At 43.7% G+C, this 15,943-nt stretch overlaps 2 long non-coding RNA genes across 22 annotated transcripts in view; one reads left to right on the forward strand and one right to left on the reverse strand.

The window, feature by feature from the left end:
- LOC147351384 (uncharacterized) overlaps positions 1-15,943 on the forward strand; it is a 76,399-nt gene that overhangs the window by 58,815 nt on the left and 1,641 nt on the right. For 4 of the 6 annotated variants that reach the window (XR_015147457.1, XR_015147452.1, XR_015147455.1 and 1 more), the window contains exon 2: positions 13,997-14,132. This is a non-coding gene — a long non-coding RNA (uncharacterized LOC147351384). Of the gene's footprint in view, positions 1-9,444; positions 9,758-11,554; positions 11,621-13,996; positions 14,133-15,943 lie in introns of all 6 variants that reach the window. The other 2 variants (XR_015147453.1, XR_015147454.1) reach the window with 2 other exon arrangements.
- Positions 5,952-15,943, reverse strand: part of LOC147351385 (uncharacterized) — a 58,694-nt gene continuing 48,702 nt past the window's right edge. For 6 of the 16 annotated variants that reach the window (XR_015147474.1, XR_015147466.1, XR_015147463.1 and 3 more), the window contains 2 exons: positions 13,790-13,920; positions 5,954-8,489 (listed from right to left, as the gene is read on the reverse strand). This is a non-coding gene — a long non-coding RNA (uncharacterized LOC147351385). Of the gene's footprint in view, positions 8,490-9,638; positions 9,827-10,767; positions 11,014-13,789; positions 13,921-15,740; positions 15,833-15,943 lie in introns of those variants that run through there. The other 10 variants (XR_015147475.1, XR_015147461.1, XR_015147468.1 and 7 more) reach the window with 6 other exon arrangements.

Raw genomic sequence — 15,943 nt, forward strand, 5'->3', positions numbered from 1 at the left:
ATCTTTCAGCTCACTTATTTGTTCTTCTGCCTCATTTATTTTGCTTTTGATTCCTTCCAGTGTATTTTTCTGGAGAAGGCAATGGCACCCCACTCCAGTACTCTTGCCTGGAAAATCCCATGGACAGAAGAGCCTGGTAGGCTGCAGTCCCTGGGGTTGCGAAGAGTCGGATATGACTGAGCGACTTCATTTTCACTTTTCACTTTCATGCATTGGAGAAGGAAATGGCAACCCACTCCAGTGTTCTTGCCTGGAGAATCCCAGGGACAGTGGAGCCTGGCGGGCTGCCGTCTGTGGTGTCGCACAGAGTCGGACATGACTGAAGCGACTTAGTAGTAGTAGTAGTACTAGTAGAAGTAGTAGTGTATTTTTCATTTCAGTTATTTTATTGTTCATTTCTGTTTGTTCTAAATATTCTGGCTCCTTGTTAAGCATTTCTTGTATCTTCTTTATCTGTAGTGATGGTTTCATCGTTAAGTTGGGTCCAACTCTTGTGAGCCCATGGACTGTAGCCCATCAGGCTCCTCTGTCCGTGGGGTTTCCCAGGCAAGAATACTGGAGTGGGTCACCATTTCCTTCTCCAGGGTATCTTCCTGACCCAGGGACTGAACCTCTGCCTCCTGCATTGGCAAATGGTCTCCTGCATTACAGACAAATTCTTTACCAACTGAGCCACTAGGGAAGATGTGCCTCTATTCTTTTTCTGAGATTTTTAAAATCATCTTTACTATCATTACTCTGAATTTTTTTTTCAGGTAGATTGCCTATCTTCTCTTGGATTTAGTTGTTCTTGTGGATTTTTACCTTGTTTCTTTGCAACAAATTTCTCTGTCATCTCATTTTATCTAACTTTCTGTGCTTGTGGTCACCTGTCTGCAGCCTGAGGATCATAATTATTGCTATGCCTGGTGTCTGCCCTATGGTGGATGAGGCTGGTCCAGGGGCTTATGGGGGCTTTCTGGTGGAAGGAACTGCTGTCTGCCCTGTGGTGGGTGGAGCTGGGTCTTATCCCTTTGGTGGGCAGGGCTGTGTCATATGGTGTGTTTTGAGGAAGTTGTGAGCTCAATATGACTTAAGGCAGCCTGTCTGCTAATGGGTGGGGCTGTGTTCCTGTCTTGCTCATTGTTTGGCCTGAGGCATTCCAGCTCTGGAACCTGTAGATGGTTGGTGAGGCCTGGTCTTGGTGCCAAAATCGGGACCATTTGGAGAGCTAATGCTGATCAATATTCCTTAGGGTCTCTGCCAGCAGTGTCCTTGCCCCCAAGTGAGCTAGTCAACCTCTGCCTCTAAAGAAGATCCTTCAAGACCCCTAGTTAGGTCTAGCCCCAGTTCCTATGGAGGTACTGCTTTCTGTTGGGTCCCACTACACACAGAGTCTTGAATACACCCTCCAAGAGTGGAACCTCTGTTTCTCCCAGCCATATGGAGCTCCTGCACTCAGTCTCTGCTAGCCTTCAAAGCCAAATGCTCTTGGAGTTCTTCCTCCCAATGCCTGACCCTCAGGACTGATTTGGAGGGCTATTTTTATGTGGGAACTTCCCTGTGTAGCCTGTATGACTTTAATACTTTTTGATGCAAGGGCTGTTTATAGTATAAGTGTCTTCCACCTCTTTTCTGAATGTATGCAGGACATTATCCCTTGATAGGAGGTATGACTGATGTTGTGGTGACTTGAGTCTGCACTGCATGTTGAATGGGGCCTCCCCCTTGATCTGTGGTTGTTACTACCCTGTCAGGGGTAGGGTTTGCTCCCTAGTTGTTGGAATCAGATCAGATCAGTCGCTCAGTCGTGTCCGATTCTTTGCGACCCCATGAATCGCAGCACACCAGGCCTCCCTGTCCATCACCAACTCCCGGAGTTCACTGAGACTCATGTCCATTGAGTCAGTGATGCCATCCAGCCATTTCATCCTCTGTCGTCCCCTTCTCCTCCTGCCCCCAATCCCTCCCAGCATCAGAGTCTTTTCCAATGAGTCAACTCTTCGCATCAGGTGGCCAAAGTACTGGAGTTTCAGCTTTAGCATCATTCCTTCCAAAGAAATCCCAGAGCTAATCTCCTTCAGAATGGACTGGTTGGATCTCCTTGCAGTCCAAGGGACTCTCAAGAGTCTTCTCCAACACCACAGTTCAAAAGCATCAATTCTTCGGCGCTCAGCCTTCTTCACAGTCCAACTCTCACATCCATACATGACCACAGGAAAAACCATAGCCTTGACTAGACGAACCTTTGTTGGCAAAGTAATGTCTCTGCTTTTGAATATGCTATCTAGGTTGGCCATAACTTTCCTTCCAAGGAGTAAGCATCTTTTAATTTCATGGCTGCAGTCACCATCTGTAGTGATTGTGGAGCCCAGAAAAATAAAGTCTGACACTGTTTCCACTGTTTCCCCATCTATTTCCCATGAAGTGGTGGGACGGGATGCCATGATCTTCATTTTCTGAATGTTGAGCTTTAAGCCAACTTTATCACTCTCCACTTTCACCTTCATCAAGAGGCTTCTGAGTTCCTCTTCACTTTCTGCCATAAGGGTGGTGTCATCTGCATATCTGAGGTTATTGGTATTTCTCCCAGCAATCTTGATTTTAGCTTGTGCTTCTTCCAGTCCAGCGTTTCTCATGATGTACTCTGCATATAAGTTAAATAAACAGGGTGACAATATACAGCCTTGACGAACTCCTTTTCCTATTTGGAACCAGTCTGTTGTTCCATGTCCAGTTCTAACTATTGCTTCCTGACCTGCATACAAATTTCTCAAGAGGCAGATTAGGTGGTCTGGTATTCCTATCTCTTTCAGAATTTCCCACAGTTTATTGTGATCCACACAGTCAAAGGCTTTGGCATAGTCAATAAAGCAGAAATAGATGTTTTTCTGGAACTCTCTTGCTTTTTCCATGATCCAGCGGATGTTGGCAATTTGATCTCTGGTTCCTCTGCCTTTTCTAAAACCAGCTTGAACACCAGGAAGTTCACGGTTCACATATTGCTGAAGCCTGGCTTGGAGAATTTTGAGCATTACTTTACTAGTGTGTGAGATGAGTGCAATTGTGCAGTAGTTTGAGCATTCTTTGGCATTGCCTTTCTTTGGGATTGAAATGAAAACTGACCTTTTCCAGTCCTGTGGCCACTGCTGAGTTTTCCAAATTTGCTGGCATATTGAGTGCAGCACTTTCTCAGCATCATCTTTCAGGATTTGAAATAGCTCAACTGGATTTCCATCACCTCCACTAGCTTTGTTCGTAGTGATGCTTTCTAAGGCCCACTTGACTTCACATTCCAGGATGTCTAGCTCTAGGTCAGTGATCACACCATCGTGATTATCTGGGTCGTGAAGATCTTTTTTGTACAGTTCTCTTGTGTATTCTTGCCATCTCTTCTTAATATCTTCTGCTTCTGTTAGGTCCATACCATTTCTGTCCTTTATCAAGCTCATCTTTGCATGAAATGTTAACTATGGAATGAGGTTCATGACATTGTACAGGAGACAGGGATCAAGACCATTCCCATAGAAAAGAAATGCCAAAAAGCAAAATGGCTGTCTGGGGAGGCCTTACAAATAGCTGTGAAAAGAAGAGAAGCAAAAAGCAAAGGAGAAAAGGAAAGATATAAACATCTGAATACAGAGTTCCAAAGAATAGCAAGAAGAGATAAGAAAGTTGTTGGAATAGGGAGCCCCAGATCTGTTTCTAAGCTGTGTTGCTGATTTCAGTGTGAGGTAGGCAGAATTGGAGCACTCTCACTGAGAGAGGTCACTGGGTTTTCCTCCTCTTGAGCTGTTCACCTGTGAGTGTATTCTGCTGTGTCACTTTTCACCCATTGTGCTCACAAATTGCACTGTCACTGGAACTGCTCTCAGCACCACCTTAACCGTGAGTATGCTGGCAGTTGGCCCTGATGTCTCTCAGGCATTGTTTTCACCAGGCCACCTGTGCAGATTCACTGAAGTCAGGTCCCTGGACTGCAGCAATCATGCACTTGGACCTGCTCTGGGAGTTACGGAGGAAGCTCAGATTCTGGCCTGGTCCAATCCCTATGTGTACTTGCTCACAAAGCCCACATCTGCTAAAGCCAGACCCATCCCCCATTTGGATGTTCCCCAGGTACTGACTTTACAAAGCCAACAGCGGGGGTGTAAATCTATGGTTCCTACAGCTGCAAGGAGATCTCTCAGCTCTGCTTGCACAGCCTCTGAGGCTCAGCTGTGGTTTCGCCCCCACCTCTGTGTGGGGGCCTCCCACCAGCATCTGCTGCTGAGGCTGCCCCAGAGTGCACTCACCTGCCCAGGGGGTGGGGGTGGACTGGCATCAGGCAGGGCACCAACCCACTGGGACTGGTGTGGTCAGAGGAAGTGGCAGCATTTTTTAACTCTTAAACTAGGGTTGTAAGTGAATTACACACTGCTGTTACCATATTACAGAATCTAACTTCGACTATATATTTACCAATAGCAGTGAGTTTTACATTGCCTTCTTATGTTTTTATGATGTTGAGTGGAATCCTTTTATTTCCACTCAAAGAACTCCCTTTAGCATTTCTGGTAAGGCTGGTCTAATGATGAACTCCCTCACCATTTGTTTGGGAAAGGCTTTATTTCTCCTATATTTCTCAAGGACAACTTTGCCTGGTATAGAATTCTCGGTTGATAGTTTTATTTTTTTTTCTGTCACTATAAATTGTACATAAACCAACAACATAATCTAAAAGATGGGGGGAGGGGGTTGGAGAATGAGAAGTGTAAAGTCTGAGAATTCTATTGAGGTTATCACTTTAAAATAGGGTATTTTAACTTGTTTTATAAAAGCCTCATGATACCCACAAGGGAGAAACCTGTAGAAGTTACACAAGATAATAAGATAAAGAAATCAAAGCATACTGGTATCAAAAAACATTCAGAATATTTTGAATTTATCATGCCATTCTCTTCTGGCCTAAAGAGTTTCTGTTGAGAAATCTACTGATAAACTTGTGAGATACCTTCTCTTTTATTTTGCTGCATTCAAAATTCTTTCTTTGACTTTTGACAATTTAATGATGATGTGTCCTGGTGTCACCCTATTTAAGGTCAACTTATTTGAGGTCCTTTGGGCCTCATGGATCTAGATGTCCATTTCTTTCCCAAAGTTGGGGAAGTTTTGAGCCATTATTAAAACTTCTAAAAATAAAAAAATATATATTTTTGGCTGTGCTGGGTCTTTGTTGCTTGTGGGCTTTCTCTAGTTTCAGTGAGTGGGGGCGGCTCTGTGTGTCACGTGGGCTTCTCACTGTGGTGGCTCCTCTTGCTGTGGAGCACAGGCTCTAGGTGTGAGGACTTCAGTATTTGCAGCACGCAGTTTAACAGTGGCTCACACGCTCTAGAGCACAAGCTCAGTAGTTGTGGCCCATGGGCTTGGTTGCTCTGCAGCATTCCCAGATCAGCGATCCTCTGCATTGGCAGGTGGATTCTCAACCACTGGAAGTCCAGCCATTACTGCCTTAAACATACTTTGTTCATTTTTCTCTTGTCTTTCTAGAATTCTCATAATGCAAATATTGCTTCCACTGATTATATCCCACAGGTTCTATAGGCTTTTTTCACTCTTTCATTCTTTCACCTTTCAAGTGTCCTGTCTTCTAGGTCACTGATTCTTTCTTCTGCAGAATTGAGTCTACTTTTGAGACTCTGTTGAATTCTTCAGTTCGGTCATTGTATTTTTCAGCTCTAGGATTTATTTATTTCTTCTAACTTCTCATTTTGCTGATGCATGGTTTTCCTAATTTCACTTAGCTTTCCAATCAATAGATTGGTATCACATTTCCATATGAAGAACAGCATTATTATGGCAAAGAAATCTTATATTTGTTGATCAAATACACTGTCACCCCTTTAACCAAGAAGGCAATAGTAGTTTTTTATTTTTAAGAATTACAAAATAAAAATACATTAACAGAATCAATAAATGATGTTCTGCTTAACAAACTGCTTTTCTCGAATCCTAAGTAGGTAACTGTTTTCTAGTCATAGGTTCTCTTCTAGGCTGTTTAAAAGGCAAATTTAAATAGCACAAAGAGAAAAATAAACACTGAAAGAGGCTAGTATTTTATGGTTGTGCTATGAAGCATGCTTGATAAATTGCACCTGTGGGGATTTCCAGGTGTACGTGTGTGCACATGATGCAGTGAAATTCACTGACTGAGAGAAGGGGAAAGTGGAGATGTATAACTCAGCTTTTTAGAAAACTAGCAGGCAGACACACTAAGATATTTAGGAATGCTGTCTTTAAACATAAAGACATATATAGGACATAGGGAGAAACACCCCAGTTTAGGAACTGGATAGGACTAATTTTGAATCCTGGCTTGGCTATCAGCCAATTGTAACTCCTTGGAGCTTCAGTTTTCTTATTTATAAAATGGTGATAAGAATATCTAAGTAGGAGGGGTGTTGTGAGAATTAAATGAGATTAAATGTTAGTGACTTGTGGTTAGGAATCAGGCTTTTATTCATCACACAGCCAGGGGTATCTGTCTGCTTTCCTGTTCCATCTGCTCTTAAGGGTATAATGTCATAAAGAATGTGAATTTGGGAATCAGTTCGATTCCAAAGAGGAATTCTGGCTTTGCTACTTAAGCATTTGTGATCTCAGGCAAGTTAATGTCCCTGAGCCTTATCAGAGATAGGGATACCCACCACCTTAGATTAAAAATGTGCAGATTAAATCATATGATTATACTTAGCTCCTGTCACAGCAACTGGTAGGAGATAGGCAATGCAAACTGTACTGCTACAACATGTGTTTTACATGTGAATTACCTTACCTGCCATAGGTAAATAGGGAATTGATATAACACGGAAGTCATGTTGTTTTCTATGCAATTATTTTTCTTAGCATGTTAATATTTTGAAGCAACCAGAGACACAGAGGCACTCTTTCTTATAGCAACTACCTCTAAGAAAAGCTGAATTTTTTTAGCTGCAAAAAGTAACTGATTCAGTGACTTTAAGAATCCCTGTTATCATCATGTTGTGCTTTCTATGAGAAGTCGGGGTACAGACGATGAATCTGTGAAGACATTTCCCTTTAAACTACAACACTACTCCTTAAATCACATGTTTAATTTTGATTAAACTGATCCCTCTTAGAAATGAATGTTCTCCAGGACTTTTATCTCAAAAGAAGCACCAGCAGTCCCTGAATTCAAGGAATGCAGTGTGCAATGTTCAAGCTAAGGTTTAGTAGGGCTACTATTTTGTTAGTACTGACATTGTTTTTGTTAGTGCTTGGGTTACAAAATTGTACTGGTTTTTTGAGTGGTCTTCCCAACCTTATTTTTTTTTTATCCCAGGTAGTCCAGTTCTTTTCAATGGGCTATGCTGTACACCATAGGAACTTTACAGGAACACATAGATGGTGTTGTAGCAGGGACATCTGTATACATTCCCTTTCCCTCGAATTTTTTTTGTTTTGAATTTTTTATTTTGTATTGCAGTATAGCCAATTAACAATGTTGTGATAGTTCCAGTGAAGGGATTCAGCTACACATATACATGTATCCAATATTTCTTTCTGTATAAAATCCAAGCAACACAAAGTATAATAATGAAAACAATGGCTCTCATTTATTGTGCAGTCTTTACAAATGAGTCAACCCTCATTTAATTCTCAACAATCCTGTGAACTAGGGGCCACTGTTACACCCATTTCATAAATGCGGAAACTGAGATTCATAAATAACATGAGTAAACGGAGATTAAGTAACTTGCCCAAGGTCACAGCTAGAAAGTAGTAGAGTGAGAATTTAAAAACCTGTGCTTTTTCATTGCCTTTAAGCATGCATCGTATTGTTTTACTTTGTCAGTCTGTTAGCATACATGGGATTACACTAAAATGGTTTAATTTTACAGGCGTTGCCCTATTAGGCGATGTAAAGGAAACTGTTAGTAATTCACAGCTATTTACATTTCACAAGACTCGTGTTCCATTCTAAGAGATCAGGCTCATCAATTATTTGCATTTGGTAACACGTTAATTATACAAATAATTAGCCTTGAGATGAGACATGAACATGAAAGTATAATGAATAGTTTTGCTAATTGCTCTTTTCTGTTATGGACAGTCCTTGATCCAAATTATTACCACCTCAATGTTCAGCCTGCTAAACTCTAACTTTCACTTCATGGAAAAGTCCAAATCAGTGATGACAATTAGATTTCTCTGTCATGCCAACCCTGACCTGTTGATTAGGACTCTCCAGAGCACTGTGTTGAAAAGCATTCTGGTGGTGGTGGTTGGGGGGAACGAGGCGATCTGGGCCTCAGGGGCATCACAGGATGATAGATGAGTCTGTTCACAAAGGTGAGCCTAAGTTGACAATAGGTGAGCCAGAGGAGCTGCCATCTCTAGCCTGAGCATTGAGAAACTTACTTCTGCCTTGGACATCATTTGTTGTTGTTGTTCATAGCTTCTTACTTTCTGTTCCCTTGAACAATCCTACAAGTGAGCTGTATTCTTGGCTAGGAATATAAAAATGAATCTGTCATGGATTGTCTTCTAATAAGAAAGGCGTAAATGGCCATACAAATCAAAAAGTACTGAGTGCTCTAAAAGTAACAGATACAGTGACACAAAGAATCAGAGGAGAAAATGGAGCATTTATAGAAACAGGGAGGCTGGGGCAGAGTGTCTCTTTTGAGTTGATCCTTAAAGGATAACTAGAAATGGTGGGGGGGGGGGGTGCCAAAGTGAGAAAGGCTCAGCATTTTTTCCTTTTTTGGGGGTAGATGTGAATCACTTGCTGTAACAGTAAAGAAGGAAATGTGAAACAGGGGCGGGTACAAGGGGAAAGAGTTCAATGTGGTTGGAATGTAGGAAAATAAAGGAAGGTAAAGTCGGGAAACAAGGGTGGGCCCGGGGTGTGAAGGGCCTGGGAACACCAGGTTAGGAATTCTCTAGAACAATGTCTCTCACAATATGTCCACAGGATGCTCATCGTTTTCATGTAACAAAAGAATCCTGTTGTTAACTGTTGGAGAAACATTGAATAAAACACACAGATTTCTATAACATAGAAGTTTGAGCTTCTAAAATGCTTATATACACTGTAGATTTCCACGAGGCACTTGCAGTTTGCAAAAATCCCAGACTTAGTGATTGTAGAATGTTTTTCTTGGGCACCTCATGAGGTTAGCATTCTGCTGGAACTTTATGCAAAGCATGATGCCCACAGAGTACATAGGTCAACATTACCTGCTAACTGATCAACTGACGGATCTTCTAGGAACCTGTACTAGTGTTACAGGAATACAGAGAAGATTCTTTGCCCCCAGAGAAGCCATCAACCCCTTCCCTCCCTCTCTGTTAACCCCTGTACTTTATTGTTTTAAGTCTCTGTCTTAGCTCGGTTCAGTTGTACTACTCTCATTCCTGGAACTCAGATTCATCCCCTGATAAAACCTTGCCTTGTTTCAGAGCTCTGATAGTACCCTGTTTTAAGTCTCCTGTCATCCTGGATCCCAAACGTGGTGTCAGCACTCAGCTGCCTGATGCCCCCAACCTGCCTGGACTCTTTCTTAGCCACTGCTCTGGTTGCCACATTTTTTGAGTGCTTCTGGTCCTCCTGGGAAACCTCAAGCTTTCCCCACTCACAGCCATGGGGTGACTGTGGATCTGGCTTCTGTTACTTGTTCAGAAATGAGGCTCCTGTTTGCTGCATTCTGGAGAGCTGGGCTCATGCATGTCTGAGAAATATCCTTCTGCCATTCCTGGTTGTTGCAGCTTCCAGGTGAGAGTCTATCATTCTGCTTGGAAAAGATGAGCAAGCAACCTCTAAATTTATCATTTGATTATCCCCCTATGGAAGAGAAAAATCTTAGCAGTGACATGTGAGGGCTGTACTCCTTGAGTCGATTGGGCAAAATTAGGTGGGATCACTCAACCGTCTGGAATAAGCAGTGGAATTTCTAAGTGTTTAGAGATTTGAGACTGTCTGTGTTGGGTGTTGAACAAGAAACCAACGGGGGTGAGATTAAATGAGGCTGGCTGAGTGGGCAAAATCTTAGCAGACAAACTTTGCTGAGAATAAGGGCATGATAGGGAGGGAGAGTACAAACTATAGAAGATGGCACTGCCACTATGAACCAGCTATTGTGACCCAGAAAAAGGACTTGGGATTCATTGCAAGCATGTGCAGCAAAGACTCTGGGCCCACAGAGGCCTACGTGTTTTGTGAAATTATTAGGAAGAATAAGGAACAAAAACAGAAAATATTACCTTTGTAAGGAATGTGTAGCTCGGGTTGATGCAATTTTGAGAAAGGTGATGAGGCATTTCAAGTGGCCCAGAGACTGGACAGGCTTCTGTTTTAGGACAGGGTGGAGGGTACAGGGGATGTGCTACAGTCTAGAAAATTGCTAAAGGTTCAGGTAATAGGAACACAGACCAAAATACACTTATTAGAACTAGGAATTGTCCTGAGACAGTCTCAGGATTTCAAGCAAGTAAAAAAATGGTTACTAAATGTATGGCATTCGTTACCCGCCCCCCCCAAAGAGGTAGCACAGACTGAAAATAGAAATAGCCTCCAAACAGACAGGCTATTGGGCTGACATAATATTGTGCCCACTGGAACTACCATATATGACTGAGTGAAATCTGATTGTCATAGATGAAATAGAGAGGCCAGTTGTGTCTTCCTAACACACAGCATTAGCTTAATTCTCAGCATCAGTGGAAAAGATCTTGGGTTAGAATTACACATGCCAATCTTAAAAAAAATAAGGTACGGTGCCTGCATGATATGTATATTGTCATATTATCAAGTGCCTACCTTTTATTGGATACCAGGCTAGGCACTTTATACATGATCTTTAATCTTTTTAATAACACAAGAGGTAATAATTATCCCCATTTCATAGACAAGAAATTGCTCAGATAGGTTAAATAACTCTGCAGGGTCACAGAACCAGTAAGATGGAGGCAATGTAACACTCTCAATGGTAACACTGGATTTCCCAGGCGGTGCAGTGGTAAAGATTCTGCCTGCCAAAGCAAGAGACACAGGTTTGATCCTGTGTTGAGTTGGGACAATCCCTTGGAGAAGGAAATGGCAACCCACTCCTGTATTCTTGCCTGGAAAATCCCCATGAACAGAGGAGCCTGGTGGGCTACAGCCCATGGGGTCATAGACTTGGACATGACTGAGCAGGCATGTGCGTGCACACACACCCAACCAGCCAACAGTCCTCCAAATGATGCTTCTGTCCTTGACTCATTGCTAAATAAAATGACCTCAGTCATTGTAAGATCAGCACATTTGTTCATATTCCTCAAAAGTTCAAAGTACAAGAAAGAACAATTGGGGTCCTGGGGCTGAGACACAAAGGGAAATAGAGCAGGATGGGGGGTCAGGGCTTTCACGTGTTCTGACACGTAGCTCTCACAAAACCCATTTTGGAGTTGAGAAGACAGTCTTCTTAGGTCTTTTACTAAGAGGCCCCAGTGCATAGTCAAGGGACTCGTTATGTGAAACCCAATCTGTCTAATGCCAAAGCTGCATCCCTTTTCTCTCTCTTTCCTACAGGGAGGCAACCTCAGAGGTTCCTCCATTGCCACAAACTCCTGGGGGACTTTGCTCTACACGTGCCAAGTGAGTGCTGGCAGGGGCAGAGGAGTCCCATGCATACAGAAATTCCAGTTGGAATTGTCTATTTTTCAAAAGTCTTTATGGAATTTGTTACAATATTGCTTCTGTTTTATGTTTTGGTTTAGTGGCCATGAGGCATGTGGGGTCTTAGCTCCCTGACCAGGGATCGAACCCTTGCCCCCTGCATTGGAAGGTGAAGTCTTAACCACTGAACCACCAGAGAAGTCCCTGGAATTGTCTACTCAATGGATTTTCATCAGTCCCATCTTTACCTTGTCAACATTTTGACAGTTGTCTTGTCTAGTCGGCTATTGTGTTGGTTTTTAACAAGGCGGATAGATCTTCTGATTTCTCTAAATGTTGAGGTTTCTCAACCTCGGCACACTGGCATTGTGGGTAGGCTACTAATTTGTTGTTGGGGACTGTCCTCTGCCTAAACATCATAGAATGGTTAGCAACATCCCTGGTCTCTACCCGCTAGTTAGCAATAACATCCCCCTCCCCCACCAGTTATGACAACCAAAAATGTCTGCAGATCTGCCAAATGTCACCTGAAAGAGAGAGGGGGCAAAATCACCCCTGGTTGAAAACCAAGGCTGTCACTCAAGGGGGCCACATGGCCTCCTTCCTTGCCTTTCTACCAAAAACCCAACAAACCAACTCAGCCCTCCCAGGAATGTCAGCCAAGGAGCGGTGGTCCAGTGAACACCTGTGGGTGAAGCCTGGCTTTTCTGCTTTGGGGAGGGAATGAAGTACACAGATTGCTGGCCCTGTACTTACTCGATGCCCCCACGAGATGTGAAAAATGTAGAGCTTTCAATGTGCAGATGGCTTGCACTGCTTAATTACCAGCCAAAAGCATGCTAACATTTTCCTCCCTCCCTCTGCCTGCAGCAGCCCGCCAGGAGCAGTGGAGGCATTAACCGCAGGGAGTGGGTGCCCTTTCCTGCATCCTTATCACACACTAATTATTTGATTCTAAAGAGACAAAGTAGAGAGAATGTAACATATGATTCTGATGACAAACAGTTTTTTAACTGTCTACTGTTCCTAGTGACTAGAGCATAGGAGCTGGTTGCTAAGCAACTGGGAAACTGCAGACTCGTGTACTGGCCATGCTGGTTTCGGAAATGCGCCATAAAAGGAATTCCCCAGTGAGAAGGGATCCCATACCATTGCCTGGTTGCCATGGACACCATATATAAGTAATGGATCCTGGGCTATAGGCCGTGTTTAAGAAAAACTGTGTTACCATTGCTTAAGGCTTGAATGGTATGAGACAGGTATGGAAGACATCTTCTACGTTATTCACGCATCCAGCCCCTTCTCACGTGCTCCCCAGAAAGAGGTCTGAATCTAAGTGGCTGAGACATTCCATCCAATTTCAGCTCTGCTCTTATTTAATATGTTCCAGTCTTTGCTAGCATTGGAAAGGAGTCTGCAATCTGGGGAGCAAGTTTTTAAGCAAGAAAAGATGCCTCGGGTGGCAGACAGGCTGTCTGTCTGTCTATCATCCAACCCTGTTTGGGGGCCACAGAGTGCCTGGATCAGGCACCAGGGCAACTCTCTCTGTTCACAGGTTCTATGGGGATTTTGCAAAACAAGAGATTAGCGGTGAAAAAGACAATAGCCGTGACTCCAAAATGCAACTGGTGTGTCAGGCCGAGCGAGGCACACAATGGGCCACTGCGATTCTGTCAGAAATTAGAAACAGACCTCAGATACTAGGATGAAAAATCTGAGGCAAATATAAAGATGTGGAGCTTAACGTACAAAGACGTGCAGGTTTAACCAGGCTTCCTATGCTGAACAGTTGAATAGACAGGGCTTGTTGCAACTTCACAGGCTACACAGCCTTGTGGACAGGAGACTTGGGACACTCACTAGCCTCTAAGCCCCAGGCCTCACAGATGGGGAGACTGAGGCCCAGCCAGCACAGCAACTTGCTCAGAGAGCACAGGCACTTCTGAGGGGAGGTCTGTAAAGGACAACTGTGCATTTTTAGTTTTGCAGCATAACCAACTGCCCCCCAAACTTAGCAGCTGAAAACAAACACTTCACTATTATTAAAATAATCAACAAGGACCTACTACATATCATAGGGAACTCTACTCAATATTTTGTAGTAACCCAAAGGGGCTTCCCAAGTGGTGCTAGTGGTAAAGTACTCACCTGCCAGTACAGGAGACGTAAGAGACATGGGTTCGATCCCTGGATCAGGAAGATCCGCTGGAGGAGGGCATGGCAACCCACTGCAGTTTTCTTGTCTGGAGAATCCTATGGACAGAAGAGCCTGGTAGGCTCTCAAAGGGGTGCAGAGATTTCAACATTGTAAATTGACAGTACTTAAAATTTTTTTTTTAATTTATCATGTTACAGTTTCTGTGGGTCAGGAATCCAAGAGCATCTCAACAGGGGGCCTCAGACTTGGGGGTCTCTCACAGGCTACCATCAAGGTATCAGAGGGGCTGCAGTTGTCTCCAGGCTCCACAAGAAGAAGATCACTCATGTGATGGTAAGCCGACCTGAGATCCTCGCTGGCTGTTAGCTGGAGATTTCAGTTCCTTGTTCCGTGGGCCTCTCAGTAGGACAGTTTACAACATGGCAGCTGGCTTCCTCATAGTCAAAGATGGAAGCCACAGCCTCTTTAAACCTAAGCTTACAAATGATGTCCCATCATTTTGGTCATATTTTATTCACTAGAACTGAGTTATTTAATACAAGGTCCATCCTGTACCAAGAGGAAAGAGATTCCATGAGGGCATGGAGACCAGCCGGGGATCATTGGCTATCACAGAAGCTGCCTACCACCATATAACCAAGTATGCTTCCAGGATCCAAGATGGCAGAGGGGGAGAGCCAGGGAGCCTAGGAAAGGGCAGCTAAGAGACGTGATAGATAAATATGAGAAAGAGAAATACAGTAGTACAGAAGAGGAAGAACCTGATAGAGTGGGAACAGAGAAATGGTGGAGGAAGGGAATTAGGGAGTTGGGATGAAGGACATGAGCTATAAGAAGAGAGAGAAAATAGTTCCTGGGTTGTGGCACCAAAAACAAACAAAAGGAGTGAAAATAGGATGGAGAATGAATGGGGAGTGGAAGTAAGGGAAGGGAGCTGGGAAGCAAAGAGCTCAGTGTGAGAGCCATGAGAGTCTCAGTCTTCAGCTTCCCAGACAGCCTTGCACTGTCCTGAGCAGCTATACTAGAAATAAATGTGGCCCCAAACGTTTACTTCTCCTGAATCCACTGAGAACCTCTGCTGCTTTATTAACTGCATGGGAAGTGAGAAGAGACTGGCTTTCTCTCCCTTCAGCCCAGCTCTTGACTCCCTGTTTGACTTTGGGTTTAGTGACTCAACCACGCTGGAATGCAGGGTCCTTATCAGCAAAACAGGTTGGCTGGATGATCTTTAAAGTTTTTTTCTAGCTCTGAAACCTCACAAATTACACATCAGGGACTAGAATGAGGAGTCAGCATAGAAATGGTCCCTGGATCTGATACAGGCTGCCACTTAGGCAGATCTGATGCAGAACTGACCTGCAGTCCATTTTGCCAAATGCCAGTCCATCAGTATGCCTCTTGAGGGAAGTTCAGCTCCACTCATGTGTAGTATCTCTGTGCAATAGAGACTCCATGAGCTTAATTCTCAGCACCAAGATCCTCATCTGATGCTATGTTAGGAACGTAGACTCTTCAACCCTCAAAATAGTAGGAAACCACCCAAGGCATGGTTTGTTCAGCTGCCAGAGAGCCATTACGGATAAAGACAAAGCAGGACTCACCGGGAACGTGAGGCTCCAGGGCCTCCAAGATATAGATACTAGGATGCCTGGGTTTAATCACTCTCTTCAGTTGTCGGTGTTTTGTAAGTACCAGCTGCAAAGGACAGCATCCCATACCTCTGTTGGAGCCCTGCCTACTTGGGCAAGTTATAGATGGTCTGCCTGCCACACCATGGTTCATGAGGTACCCAGAGATACGCACACACTTTCAAAAATTGTCTAAGATACATAGAAAACAAACATATGGATACCAAGGAGGGGAAAGAGGTGGGATGAACTGGGAGATTGGGATTGACATGTACACATTACTTTGTATAACAGATAATTAACGAGAACCTACTGTATAGCACAGCTTCCCTGGTGGCTCAGCAGGAAACCATCTGCCTGCCAAGGCAGGAGACACAGGTTCAATCCCTGGGTCAAGAAGATCCCCTGGAGAAGGAAATGGCAACCCACTCCAGTATTCTTACCTGGGAAATCCCATGGACCGAGAAGCCTGGTGGGCCACAGTCCATGGGGTTGCAAAAGAGTTGGACGTGACTT

Source organism: Bos grunniens, chromosome 19 (assembly GCF_055505025.1).
Source record: "Bos grunniens cultivar Pamir isolate PY7600 chromosome 19, Bosgru_T2T1.0, whole genome shotgun sequence".
Classification (NCBI taxonomy): Eukaryota; Metazoa; Chordata; class Mammalia; order Artiodactyla; family Bovidae; genus Bos; species Bos grunniens.